The sequence below is a fragment of the Zalophus californianus genome, chromosome 6 (assembly GCF_009762305.2).
Source record: "Zalophus californianus isolate mZalCal1 chromosome 6, mZalCal1.pri.v2, whole genome shotgun sequence".
In the NCBI taxonomy this organism is placed as follows: Eukaryota; Metazoa; Chordata; class Mammalia; order Carnivora; family Otariidae; genus Zalophus; species Zalophus californianus.
Genome location: NC_045600.1, coordinates 49,680,872 through 49,695,788, shown reverse-complemented (window position 1 = coordinate 49,695,788; position 14,917 = coordinate 49,680,872). Strand labels below are relative to the sequence as shown.

The 14,917-nt window shown below is 36.0% G+C and overlaps 1 pseudogene; it reads right to left on the bottom strand.

The window, feature by feature from the left end:
* Positions 1–9,390: 9,390 nt before the first annotated feature.
* LOC113909846 lies at positions 9,391–9,847 on the bottom strand (annotated as a pseudogene).
* Positions 9,848–14,917: the final 5,070 nt, after the last annotated feature.

Genomic DNA, 14,917 nt, shown 5'->3' with positions numbered 1-14,917 from the left:
TTGAGTTAGAGGTAGGACCACACACTGCTGGTGGGAGCTAGGGAGGCAGGGCAGAGGGAGCAATGGGGGGGAGTCAGGGAGCCCAGGAAAGTCTTTACAAGTTTGGAAGTGTGGATAGCTATTTCATGGAGCTTTGTATTTTTATTTTTTCCTGATAATCTTATATTATCTCAATACTTATTATGTATTTAATTGCTGAATACTGGTCCTTTAAAAAGCACCAGTTATTTTTAAATTCATTAATGTTATTTGAAATTGTTCTTTAAGAACCATTATTTATTTCTTAATACTATGCATGTTCACTTATTTTTCTTTAGATTCTTAAAAAATAATAACTTTATTGGAAAAAAAACAATTCAAGCAAAATGTACAAACTAATTTGGTTACAAATCTTCAAAATAACAGTCAAATTTCATTGACTATTTTGTTGTTCTATAGTTAGTATGGAAATAAATGGGCTATAAATAATCAGGCTTGTGAAATATAAATCTAAGCTTGTCAAGCTTAGCTAGTTAGAAACTGCTTTTTTTTTTTGTATTTCCATTAGTCATGAAAGATATGCAGAATTGCTTCCATGTCACTTTTAAGTAGCTGAACATTTCTACATATGCATATTGCTTGATGATATTGGAAATAAAAATTCCCCCAAAGTTAAGTACCAGATTGTCAAGAAGCATAAACACAAGGGGTAAAATTTTACCTCCAGCTATGTTAATGCAAATCTAGTCACAGTCATGAATATATTATTTTTATTCTTCTGGATCTGAGATTGCTATATCAGAAATGGAATTTTAGCCCATTTATCCTGTGGATATAACACATTACATATGTACCAGAGAGCACATCTTTTTTGTTGTTGTTGTTCCTTTTTTCCTGGTTATACAGAATAGAGCTAGTAGCTCATTTTCTTATAGAATCTGAGAACTCTCACCAAACCTAATATGGCTATACCACAAACAGATTATCAGTCCAGTATAAACCGGAGCAGTGCTTGAAGCTCTTGACCCAGGCCAGCTCCCACTCCAGGGCTACAGGATGGCATAAGCTGACTGAATTGATCAGCGAGCTTAGTGAACCATGGGCTAATTCCATGAAGCAACCCTACATCTCATGAAATTGATGAGTTGTTTTACAGTCTTGATCAAATTGAAGAGTCCTGTTAGTATTGTATAGACAAAGTTTGAATTAATCAGACTGCTCAGTGACACTTTTTAGATGGCCATATTTCCCATAAATACGTATTTGAAGGTATAGTATAGTATAGTGTGTGTGTGTGTGTGTGTGTGTGTGTGTGTGTGTGTGTGTGTGTGTGTGTGTAGAGGGGAATTGGAGTTTGTAGTCCTTAGAAATCATGTAATATATTGCATTATTATGTTTGCTTACTCTATCCACTCGAAATACAGAACCCACAGATAACAACTAAACATGATCTCAGACAAGAAAACACAGTATCTTTGAGCTTTTATTTAAAATGGAAATACACCAAGATAATTTGAAACTATGTCTTCATTAATATTTTAGCTTATATTCATATTGCTGATGTACTTATCAGCAATATGTCATTTATTTTACTTGTTTTCATGAACTCCACAGCATAATTGTAGATGGCCTACCGGGATGGTGAGATATCCATGTATATACACACTGGACAATCTATAAATTACAATGTACTTAACTTGTCTAGGAGCTGATCTTGAAGAGAGATCATGAGTCATAATAATCCAAGTGCTGGGTCTCAATACATAAAGATAGCTAGCATTTACCGAGTAGGTGCACAGGCCAGGCACAATCCAAGGATTTTACATGAGAATTATGTCATTTACCCTCTCCACAGCCTTGTGAGATATGCATGGTTCCTACCTATTATTTGCACATGAGGAAAGGCCTGGGGAGTTTAAGTCACTACTTTTAACAGTATAACCTGTGGTCATTTTTCTCCCGTTTTATTGAGAAATAATTGACATATATCACTATATAAGTTTAAAGTGTACAGCATGATGGTTTTATCTCCATGAATTGTGAAATGGCTACCGCAATAGGTTTAGTTAACATCCATCAGCTCATATACATAAAAGAAAAGAAAACAAAAATGGCCCTTTGTGATGTCCCTTAAGCTTGTCTTCTTAAACAATATGCTGTAACAACGTGGGATTCTCCTCAGTGTGAGAGTTCCTTGAATGGCAAGATGATATTTGTGTTATGACCGGTATAAAATTCAAACCAAGCTTTCATTCTGCCTTTAACACTAACCACACATAAAATTGAACACTGGACGTCTCAATGTTGTTACCATTGCCTCTTTGGTTGCAACACTCATAGGATGAATAACAATGCCATGACCAAAACATAAAAGAGGAAAAGCTGTGGGGGCACATAGAAAGCCGACTAACAATATTACCGAGACTTAGCACATGGCTACACTTGAAACATCAAATAATGGAGTGTTTAAAGAATCAGAGCTAACAGGTCGATTCATTTCTTTACATAGGTGCTCTTATTCTTTTCAGATATAAATTAGCCCAATCATATTAAATATCACGCACTGTGTGTAGAGTTGGGTAATGATCTCCATCAAATAATGAGTGCGGAGGGTACACTTCACTCCGAGTACCTTCTGTTCCAGCTGTTTCTACTTATCTTAATTTTCTTAATTGGGTTACCATTAGGCTGTGAATGAGACGTTAATACGGGAATTGGAGATTTTCAACAAAAGGGTTTACTTTCTTTATTGTTTTGTGGTTCTTAACTTTCAGAGGCCTGTATCTTGCTACATGTTAATTAAAAAAATATTACAAAGTGTTTAAGACAAGCTTATGGCATATAAAGAATAACCTTGTTTACATCTCTACAGCTCTAACAACTTGCCTGCCAGAGAACCACTGTTTGGGAAAAATTCTTCAATTTCTTTAGGGGATGAGATAATGTTTCTTTAAAAACTATTATAATCTCTCATCTATTTCTGCCATTGTCTCTAGGCCTGACTTCACTTACTAATATGAAAGTTCTCAGCTGGACAAGGTTGAGGTTGGGATGGTACAAGTGAGGTCCAATAACATCTTGCTATTCAAGGTGTTACCCTCGCATTACTGGCATCAGCGTCACCTGGGAAATTGTTGGAAATCCAGAATCTTAGACCCAGTTTAGCTTCAATCCTATAGAAACAGAATCTGCATTTTTACAAGATCCCTAGGTAATTCATGTGCACATTAAAGTTGAGAAACCCCGTTAGAGTCTGATTATAGCAACAAATGAAAGGCAATTCCAATTTTTTAAAAAAAGAATTAATTGTCTCATCGTGCATTCTGATCATATATTAAGAACATATAAAATCCTAGCCAGGTAGAGTAGCTTATGACAATTAGATTTAAATTTTTAATAACATCACTACTTTAGATTTAAAAAAAATAGGTTAAAAGATTTTAAAAGCATTATGTAAGAAAAGTACAGAGTCAAAGTTGAGTTGGTGTTATTACGTTGGTTCTTTAGGCTGTTGTTCTCTAAGGAAGCTAGACAATCCAATTTTCTTATCCTCTATGGGTCAGCGGTGCTGCATGTTTGAAGACTGACGGAAGGCTGTAGAGTCTGTAGAAAGAATTTCATTCCATCCATAATTTTCCCCACTGTTTTCTTACTCATTTTAATCATTGTAAGCCTTTTTTTTATCATTTAATTTCACTTTACCCAATTAAGTGTACCTTACCATTAAAAAAATTAGTCAGTAATATATTTTCAAAACGTCTGTTCCAAAGGAGCAGATTTTTTGAAGAATGTTGTGCAACTATTTATGTGAGTTGCCAACCCTTGATGTCAAGGTGACTTAGCTGAGAGTTTTGCAGCTCTCCTAGGAGAAGCTGAACACACCCGTGAAGCTTTTCATTCAGTCGGTGGTCACTGTTACCTTTCTTCACCTGTTTCTTGGCTGTCCTGAGATTTTAAAATGTCATCCACAGATTTTATCTGTACGTTAATTATTGGATTACCCAGTTCCTGGCTGAAGAGGGGTTTTATAATTTCTGTAACTGGTTTGATGGCTAGGACTGGTACTGTTTGGAACAATTTACCCAGGCTTAATGGCCCTTTCTGCGGCCATTCACCATGTACTTCATTTTATCCACATTATTATCGGCATTCAGAATGTCAGCGTGTGCCTGTCCTTCCTTTTCCTTCACTATCATCATCCAGTATTAACATTCCAGGTAGCTCAGTCATGCAGGGGCTGGGCTTCTGCTGCTTCCATGGCAACTGTAAAACCGGAGAATGTCTCCTGATCTGTAGCTGTATGCTGAGATAACGAGATGGGATTGCCATCTTTCGCATTCTGTTCGCCTACTACATGTTGATTAAGGCAGCAAACATTGGTTCCATGTATTACTGGCCAAGTATGTCATTCCTCATTTCTACATGATCTCTTCACTGGAAGTTTATAGACTCCTGAGCAACACAATCCCTCTCTTTATACTCTCGTAGGTGCTCACTGGTCATTTCTCCCAGTGGATCTCTCTGGCTTTCTGTACTGTTACTGCCCAAGCACCATTTTTGGGGGATAAGGATCTACATTGTGTGTTTACATCAGAGAGTATGGGCAACCTTTGCTCCTTGTTACATCGGTGCCTTTGTGGGTTACCTGTGTAGAAAGCTGACTTTCTAGAAATCTGAAACTCTTTTCTATAGTGGCCCCTCCCTGATACTTTGTCCTTTTCACTGTGGGAACTCTTTTTTCATGCTGATGCTAGACGGGGTGTTTCTACTCACTGCTGGATCTTTTGTGTGCTAATAAACACATTCATATTCTTGGTATGAGCATCAGCCAACAATTTGATCTTCATACTATTTTGTTACTTCCAACAATAAACCCTAATAACACAGGCACACAAATGTCTTCATTGTCTCTCTGATGCTTCTTAAAAGGTGGAGGAGAATCAGTAAAGTACCCTCCAGACTCAGGAGGCACTTTGAAACCAGACCATAATACAAGCCACAACACACTGCTTACACAGAGTTTTATTCAGGATAACTTACTGACAGAGGGGAAGCAGGGCTGACAATCCAGGCCTTACACAGCCATTCTCCACCCCCATTCTCTGAAGCTATTTGCCACCAGGTCTGGACCTTAATCCCCAGCTTCTGTAGGGAGAGGGACATGGTGGTGAGGTCACAGGGTAGTTATCCACAGTGGGGCCATCTGTACGTCAGTGATTTCTACCGGCTAGCTACAGTGGAGACTGCCCTGCTTTCCCTTTAGGGAAAATCAGAACAAGATTTTTCTGCATTCTGGTCAGGGCTCACATTAACCTACCAGGGGGCCTAGAACATGTAGCCCCGAAGGAGGGAGGTCATTGCTTGGATATCAACAAGATGGAAGGCCAAAGATGGAGTCAGTGTTGTCCTCACTCCTAGAGATGATTTGCTCCCTTGAAAGAATTTTGGGGAATGTGGCAAAAATTTAAGATGAAATTTAAATATAAGTGGTGAGTATATGGATGTTTGTGTTCTGTTTATTTTTTTGAAAGTTTCCATTGTTTCACAATAATAATTGTTTTAAAATGTAATTTTGTTATGTTGAGATACTTCTACATATTTAAAATGGAGAAAACTGCAAATATTCTATGAACAACTTTATCAAGCTTTTATTGGTTGCTATACTGTGCTACCTCAGGCAGAGCAACCATGCCAGGAAATCTTAAGCTTTAAGCCAAGCAAAGCTGTCCTGTGTTTCCATCTGTCTGAGTACACTTTTCCCAAAAAAACAAAAATTTCGGTCCCTTCTGACCAGATAGTTTATCAATTTCAACCTCAAAAGGGCCTTTCCTGCTCTATAACTAATAATCCTTTATCTCAATCCTTCCTCTTTCTCTATTTTTATCTTTCTCTACAATTATTAACATAATTCTTATTTATGATTTTTTTATTGAATGTCTTCCACCACTAAAATATAAGCTTCATGACACTGCATATCCAGTACCCATAACAGTGCCTGCCACATAGTAAGCACCAGATAAATATTTATTGAATGGGTAAATGAACAAACAAATAAGAAACTTAATACCACATTATATGTCCTTACCCCCTTAGGATGTCTGAGTGTGTGAGAGTTGGGATTCATATTTATTCAAAATCCCATTGAACTCTTGAAAGTTCTCTTTTATTGATATCTTTGCTTCTAATACTTTGCAGCCTCTTGACATCAAGATTCAGGCAGATAAACCCATGGATGGCTCAAATACATAAGAGCATCAATTGAGATTTACTACCAACAGGAATAAAAAGTGTGAATTACCACAGCGATCCAAGATAATTTAACCCTGCATATAGCAGACACTGTGTCAATGGAGAAGATCTTATTTTCAGGATTCTTTATTTCTCATAGCCACTCCACTGTGACTTAGCTGAAAGAAATTGAGATTCTTTCCTCAAGATCTACAACACCCAGAGGAAGGGTAAATAAATTTTATGTTCTTTACCCTCCTCAGTGGTGAGAACTAGTAACAGAAAGAAAAGAAATGATAAGCACTCAAAACATAGAGAAGTAGTAAACTGGACTTCAGAAAGCCCAGAGAAAGTGGATTAGCATTGTAATAAATATTTATTTGAAATGCCAAATTTCTGATTTCTTCTCATACTTTCAATGTATCTTTTAGACAGGGATTTAAGGCAGATGTCTATACTGAGTGAGTGTTGAGCAAGCTACTTCTGCTCTATAATGAGGTGCTTTCAGTTAAGAATGATAGTTCACACCAGTTATTCCAACTTGTGTTGAAATCACAAGATGAGAAGCATGTCAGGCCATGCCATCTCCCGGAGCAAATGTTTATGGCTGCACCACAGCAGTACCATCATGTGATGATGTATATGTCTTAAAATGACAAAGAAGACATTTTAATTGAACTAACAAATAAAAGTGGAAAAGTTAAAGACAACTTTTTATATTTAGAGTTACAAGTTTCCTAGTCTTAGAGTAAAAATATGTTTTCTTTTCAGTTTCTTCTCAAGGACTCCTACAGACTCTGACCCAGAAAACCTGCCACAGTAAGTGCATTTCTTTGTCTGTGAGGTTGATATCAACAACACGTAAGGCTCCAGGGTTTTGTTTTGTTTTGTTTTGTTTTTTTAAAGGAGACAAATGGCTTTATGTTGGAAACACATTTTTTTTGTTATTTGCAATAAGGTCATGAAAAATGAAGAAGTGAGGAGCTATGGATGGGGCTGGGAAGATGTCTTCTCTACTAGGTTTAAATAGTTGCTGTAGAGATTATTCATTTACAATTAGCAAATATTTTGTTTCCTTGATACCATGATTTTGCCTATGATTTTTTTTTCTTTGATAAGATTAAGAATCCAATGAGGCTAATGAGTTCCAAAATGTATAAACCTTCCCCTGACACACATACACAAGAAATGTGTATTTAGTAGGTACCTATATGCACACTATACCCTGTGAAACTAGAAGCTTCACACAGGCGGAGCTGGGTGCTATTGTGAACCAAGATTTCCACTATTGTTTGAGCCCCAGTGAAAACTATCCTTGTGTTTTTATGATAATTCATATTTCTACAATTAGGAAATCACTCCTGGAATTTATGAGAATGTTTCTCATTTTGACATGGATGTATTTGGGGAGACTGCCAAAAGACAAAGATCTTTTATTGTGCATTTATTACTTTGCATGAGTTAGATTCTTCTTCCTCTTCTCTTCTCCCTGTCGCCCTCCCTCTCCACCTCTCCCTCCTTATTTCTTTTACTCTCCTCTCCGTTTCCTTCTTTCTGTTTGCTTCTTTGTCCATGTCTGAAATCACTATGTGATCACTCAGTGTTCCCAGAGAGAATGGAAAAAGCACAAAACCTCTCACTCTTTGCAAAGATCTGTCATTCTAGCCAAAAGAACCTTGCATGTATAGGCTGTTTAATTCTAGCCAAATGTAAATATCAGACTCTTGTTCTAAGAGGTTGTGTGTTCCACCAGAAGATTCATGGCTAGGTGTCATTGGAATGGTTACCAATTCTAGCTCTCTCAACAATAAACTTGAGAAAACTGATCATTGGTTCTGCCTCTGCTTTCTCTTCAATGAAGTGAAGATACTACCAGTTGTGTGTAAGGTAAGGTCATCTTTCAGCTGCAGCTGGTGTGCTCTGTGCTAATCTCCAGGAATGCCTAGAAATCTGGGACTGACACTGGATAGGAATGGAGATGTGTTAGTTACTAATAAAGTGCAATTCACAGTTTGAAATTCCCATATAGTATAGGTGCCCAGTGCTAAATTGCCCACACTGTTTTGGGATGAATTGAAGATTTATACTTGGTTCAATCTGCACAGCCTGGCTTTAGCTACATAACCAGTAAGGTATAAAAAATACTGTTGTAGGGGTGCATGGGTGATGCAGTTAGTTGAGCTTCTGACACTGGCTTTCAGCTCAGGCCATGATCTCGTGTCGTAAGATCGAGCCCTGCCGTGGGTCTCCATGCTCATCACACAGTCTGCTTGAGATTCTCTCCCTTTCCCCTCTGCCCCTCCTGCTGGTGCTCTCTCTCTCTCAAATAAATAAATCTTTAAAAAAAAAAAAGTACTGCTGTAAATTTTTGACTGGGCAACCCTGAAAGCAAGATACCTTGCATGTCTTGTTGATTTATAATCTGATGAAATGAACATCTGCAATTGAGAATAAACATGGGACCGCACCTGGAAGCATCAGACCTTCTATGATGGTATGTTCTTCTTTCTCCTAATGTGCCGTACTTTTTACTTTGACTAAAGCTTTTTGTCAGTACACCCCATGGAGACTTGTGAGTCCTACCAATTATCAGGCCCTTTGTAACTGATGTACTTGAAACTTTTCAGATATAGTTGAGAGGTTGATTTAGATTTTTTCTTCTTCCTTGCATTCACTCTGACTAGAGTAAACATATTTGCAAAATGGAACATAATGGAAATAGTAATAAAGGGTTTGTTCTTATCTTCAAAGCTGTTCAGCATGTAAACCAGTTTAGAGAAATATCAGATTATAAAATATGAGGGTACATAATTTCTCAAAGAATTTTTTTTGGGAAAAAAAAAAACCCTCCAAACACTAGCAAGTGGTGTTTGACATTTATTTTGACTTGGCAAAACAGATTTTTTTTGGCCATAATATATTGTGTATTTTGATGCTTAGTGTTATATTATTGTCTTTCCTAAAAATCTGCAAATAAGACCTTTTAAAATTAAATTAAGCTGTTCCCAATTTATAGGTAGTAATTTTAGTTCATATCTTAGTGAATTTAAGAGTCTGTAAGTGCCTGTTTGGCAGTGCTTCACTAAAATTTGAGCAAATTGAGTGGAGACCTTTTTTTCTTTTTAACAGTAATTTAATGTTTATTACAGCTATAATGCAGGTTATTCTGACTTTAAGGTAGCATCACATGGCATACTTCTGAGTCCATTCCCGAGATACTCTGTTGTATTTATCCCTGTCTGTTTTAAAGATCGGTGCAATCTCTGGCACTAGGGGGTCATCTGGGTTTGGATCACATAGCATTGAACAAATGGATAAATTTATCCCTGTCTGTTTTAAAGATCGGTGCAATCTCTGGCACTAGGGGGTCATCTGGGTTTGGATCACAAAAAGACTTTAGATCTTTTATGGATCTAAAGTCCATAAAAGAACTTTAGAAATAGTTTAAGCAGGAGACCACTGTAATCTTAAAATATCAAGACAAATGCTGCCATTACTGTTAATATTTGGATGATAAATTCTTGTTTTAATGCAACCTTAGGTAGTTTGAAAGGGTAGTCTGTAGGAAAATGAATTGTCCAAAAGAATACCCTCCTTGATATGGGCTGTCATTAGGTCCCATAATTGTGGCTTGCCAATGAAACACATCATCCCCAACTGGACCTTCAGAACATTGGCTGGAAGGTCATGGGCCAAATACCAAAATACCCTTTAAGTCAGTCTTAGTTTATAGTTATTTTGTATTCATTCTTATTAAAGCATTTTAAAATAATGCTTTATTTTATTGTTTATTTTCAATGCCTTCTAAAAGAATTATCATTAGCTGTCCCTATCACCTTTCTATAAAAGCCAAAATCACTGAAGGATGCATTTTAGCATTTGAAATCCTCAGTAGTATTCATAAAATGAATATTAAAAGACACATTGTATTTTTTATTATCCTGAAAAAAGAGGATATTATGACTTCCGTGCCAATTGTCAAACTCCACTTTGGTAAAGAATACATGCATATATTTATAATACATTATACTACACACGCAAGCACACACACATGTTAATTTTTAATGCCATGTTTTCAAACTGGACAACAAAAGGAGAGATACTAATAAAGACTATTTGCTACTTTAAACTTTTCCCTATGTTTTTAATTTTAATCCTGAATCTCTTAAAAGAAATGATATCAGGTGCTCCTGGGTGGCTCAGTTCATTAAGCGTCTGCCTTTGGCTTGGGTTGTGGGTTGTGATCTCGGGGTCCTGGGATTGAGCCCCCCATCAAGCTCTCTGCTCAGCGGGGAGTCTGTTTCTCCCTCTCCCATTCCCTCTGTGCTCTCTTTCCCTCTCTCACTCTCTCTCAAATAAATAATTAAAATCTTAAAAAAAAACTGATATCATATACATCCACATTAAAGCTGCACCAATATAATTTCATTTAGGAGACAGTGATTTCTAGCTCCCAGGGTTCAGGACACAGAAGAGGTTTTAACACATTCTTTTCAGTTTATACTACCCTATCCCCCCACTTCACATTTTATATTCCTACGATTGCCTGAATAGAAATACTTGTATCTTTTTCTTCTGAAAGAACACTGTGCTATCCTATTTTCTGAGATAATACTGCAACGTTTTCAAAGTGATATTCACTTGCGCTCTCTTGATCTCTCCAATTAAACTGCTTTTACCTTTTTTTACCTTTAAAATCAACTTTACTTTAAAAAATATCCCAAGGAAACTTCAAGCACAGAAAAACTCAGCTGTGATAAATCAGTTTCTAATGATAAAGAAGTTTGGCTCCATCTATAAATATTTCAGTTGTTGTTTGACTAGATTTATCAGTCTAAAGAAAACAGAAATGTACTTTTTCTCATCTTCATTAGATCATAGTTTTTATTAGGCTTGGATGTTGAATGCCAGATGCATTCAATGAAAACAAGATTGATTTATCATCTTCATTGTAAAGTGGTGATATCTAGTGAGAATACAAGTAAATAAATGTTTTGCCTTTGAAGTAAATTAAGGGAATTATAGTCAATATATTCTCTAGAAACTTGTAGTAAACTTGAAGGCTATCTTGAGGAAAAGACCAGATATTGGACACAGTAACCCAAAGAATGAAGAATAAGAGTATCCCTCTACCTACTTAGAAGAACAAGGAGAAATAAGCTTCAACATAGACTTCAAGCCCATTTTATCATGAAAACAAACAAAGCAAAACAAGAATCTAGTATTTTTACCTTCTACTATAAGTAGACAAACTAAAAGGGCTTATGTCATAGCGTAAATATATGAGATCTCTCATGTCCTGAACATGAAAAATGATATAAAATTTTAATGGTTTATTCAATATATTGTCAAATTTTAGCTGAGTGTGTGTGAATATGATGACTTTCAGAATCCTCCCAGCTCCACAAGATGCTGAGTCTATCAAAGTATCACCTTTCACTGTTTGATGTGGTTATAACTGCAAAACAACCTTCCATCATGTACAACAAAAACAGACTTCAAAAAAACTAGATGAAGCTAGGAATGTTTAATCTAAATTCATTTTACAGAAGTAGAGAAAAAAATAAAATTTTGCAGTGCTTGGGTTTCTTTTTTTTCTCATATAAAAGTAATTTCATTTTTTAAAATAAAAAATGTCATTAGATAATTTTTTACGTCTCAGTGGTTTTGTGTAGCTTTGAGCAATGTACAATATGTTCTCCTTTCCTTGAGGTTGTCTGATATAAGTGAATTTGTGGTGGTATAAATATATTAAGGGGAACGGATGTTTCACTGTTTAAAAATCGCTAACATCAACACTTCCCTAAAAGGCAAGAACAGAAAAAAGGGGAAAAACAGTTTATCTTATGTGTAAATTGTCCTCTTTACCCAAAACAAATGTACCCGAAAATAAACAGCTTCATTTTCATAATAGCCCTATTTAACCAAAATATAACACAAAAACAGCAGATAATTGGTAAATTTTAAGTCTACAATATATGTCTATATATAGCAATACATTAAATCATTACATATTTACAAAGAAGGAATGGTAGCCTCAAGATGGGCCAATTCCCTTTGAAATGCCCACAACCAAATGGTTTAAAAATTATCAACTTTTTCATATTTATTTCTGATATACAGATTCATGCTTCCCTTATGATAATGAGATTATTACAAAATATCCCTTAATAAAACCTCCCTCTATCAATCTAAAATTTATAGCCAACACTTTATACCAGTTCTTTCAGGTATAATACTGAAACCAAAATAATTATGTCTATATAAGATACAACACAAAAATGAAATTGGGTGTTATAGTGCTATCTCTCAGAATAGTAACACAAATAGCAAATAATAAATATTATAAAAATAATAAGAAAGCTATACATAGGACTTACTCTGTGCCTGGTACTACTGATTATAATATCAGATATATTTATTTGATCTAATTGTTGAGGTGCAGTTATTATTTCATCCACTATAAAAATGAGAAAATGGAGCCACAGATATTAAGCAATTTGTTAGGGTTAACCACCTAGAATACAGTAAAGCTAGGATCTGAAACAAAGTAGCTTATTTCTAGAGACCTTCTGAACTATTCTGCTGTCCCACCTGCCTATAGAAATAATGTTTTTAAAGGCATAAGTAATTTCTGATACTTTTGTAACTTATTTGGACTTAGTAACATATTTCTAGTCTTTTGAATATTTTACTTCATTCTATTTGTTTCTTACCGTTGCTGTAACAAATTACCACAAACAGTAGCTTAAAAAAGCAACACATATATTATTCTGGAGCTTGGAAATCTGAGATAACCTTACTGGCCTAAAATAAAATTGGCAGGGCTTCATGCCTTTCTGGAGGCTCTAGGAGAGAATCCATTTTTTTTTTAAGATTTTATTTATTTATTTGAGAGAGCATGAGAGCATGAGAGGGGAGAGGTCAGAGGGAGAAGCAGACTCCCCGCTGAGCAGGGAGCCAGATGCGGGATTTGATCCCAGGACCCCAGGACCATGACCTGAGCCGAAGGCAGTTGCTTAACCAACTGAGCCACCCAGGCACCTGAGAATCCATTTTCTTGCCTTTTCCAGCTTCTCAAGGCTGCCCTCAGTCGTTGGCTTGTGGCTCCCTTACATCTACAATGGCCAAGAGAATATTTCACTGCGCTCACAGAATAATCCAGAATAATCCCTTTATTTTAAGGTCAGTTGATTAACAACCTCAATTTCATCTGCAACCTTAATTGCCCCTTGTCATGTAGTAGAACATATTCAAAATTTCAGGAGGTTAGAACATATGCCTCTTTGGGGACCATTACTCTGCCTACCATACTCATGACATATTTATACTGGGTATTTTGTATGTGTGCTTGTGTGTGTATGTGTGTGTGCAAAACATCATCATCACAATTTAATGCAAGGTTAAATCAATTATCCCCTTAATTGTACCTTCAACATTTTTGTTTATAAGTCTAAAATTTAGACAAGGTTACCTGTATTAACCACTCATATATTTGGTTTTTGCCAGAAATCGCCGTTTGGTCAGTGAAACTATAGCAAGGCATGGCAGGTTTATCTACTCTCCCAGACTCTTGGGAGCCACACCTGGTAATAATGGTAATTTTAATACTTAACCTGATTCTCTGGTGTAAAGTATAAAATCTTCAAGAGTAGAATTCTGTAAGTATTTGTGAAAACCGATTACATTTTGATGACAAGTCTGTTATTATCCTGGGTCACTTGCTTACATTTACTTTGCTTTCTTTTATTAAATTTTCCTCACGAAAAAGGAAAATTTATATATATATATATATATATATATATATATATATATATATATACACAATTTAAACAAACACATATCCTTATTGTGTCTCCAAAATGTTGGATTTGAACATGATTAAGAAGAGCACTCTTTGTATTGGTATACTTTGTATCTAATATTAAAGAGTAGAAGAAACTGCTCTAAATATTTATTTGGGTAGTAAGTTGAATCATATTTGACTTTTTGCTCCATTTTTAAATCATGGCTTATAATTCAGAACCAACATAATCCAATAATTCTCAACATAAAGAGAATACTTATTATCAAGCTGGAAAATTTTCTCTACATTGTATAATGATTCCTGAGGGAAATTTTATTTAGGGTTCAAGTCCTCTCTTGGAAATAATGACCTAGAGATATATGTATACATACAAACAAATATTAGACAGAAAATAATCACTGTAAACACCCATATGTATGACCCACATTATATGGTGATCATGTGACTATGTAGTGTCAACGAAAAAAGGATTAAATAGAGTTTTAAAAATGATTTTAGCCTGGTTCCATGAATTGAGGTGCATAAATGCATGGAGCAGCTTTTCTAAACTTTGTTGTTGTTGTTTTAAATGATCACTTCCTAAGGAACCTTTCTAAATATACTGGTCTTTTTTTTTTTTAAAGATTTTATTTATTTGACAGAGAGAGACACAGTGAGAGAGGGAACACAAGCAGGGGGAGTGGGAGTGGGAGAAGCAGGCTTCTCGCCGAGCAGGGAGCCCCCTGCGGGGCTCGATCCCAGGAACCCGGGGATCATGACCTGAGGCTCCCAGGCGCCCCTAAATATACTGTTCTTAATCACTTCTTTTCTTTCATGAAATTTTAATACTATGATTTACTGTATATCTGTTTATACCCTTTGAAGGGCCACACACTAAGATGCCATTACACCCCCCCCCCCCCC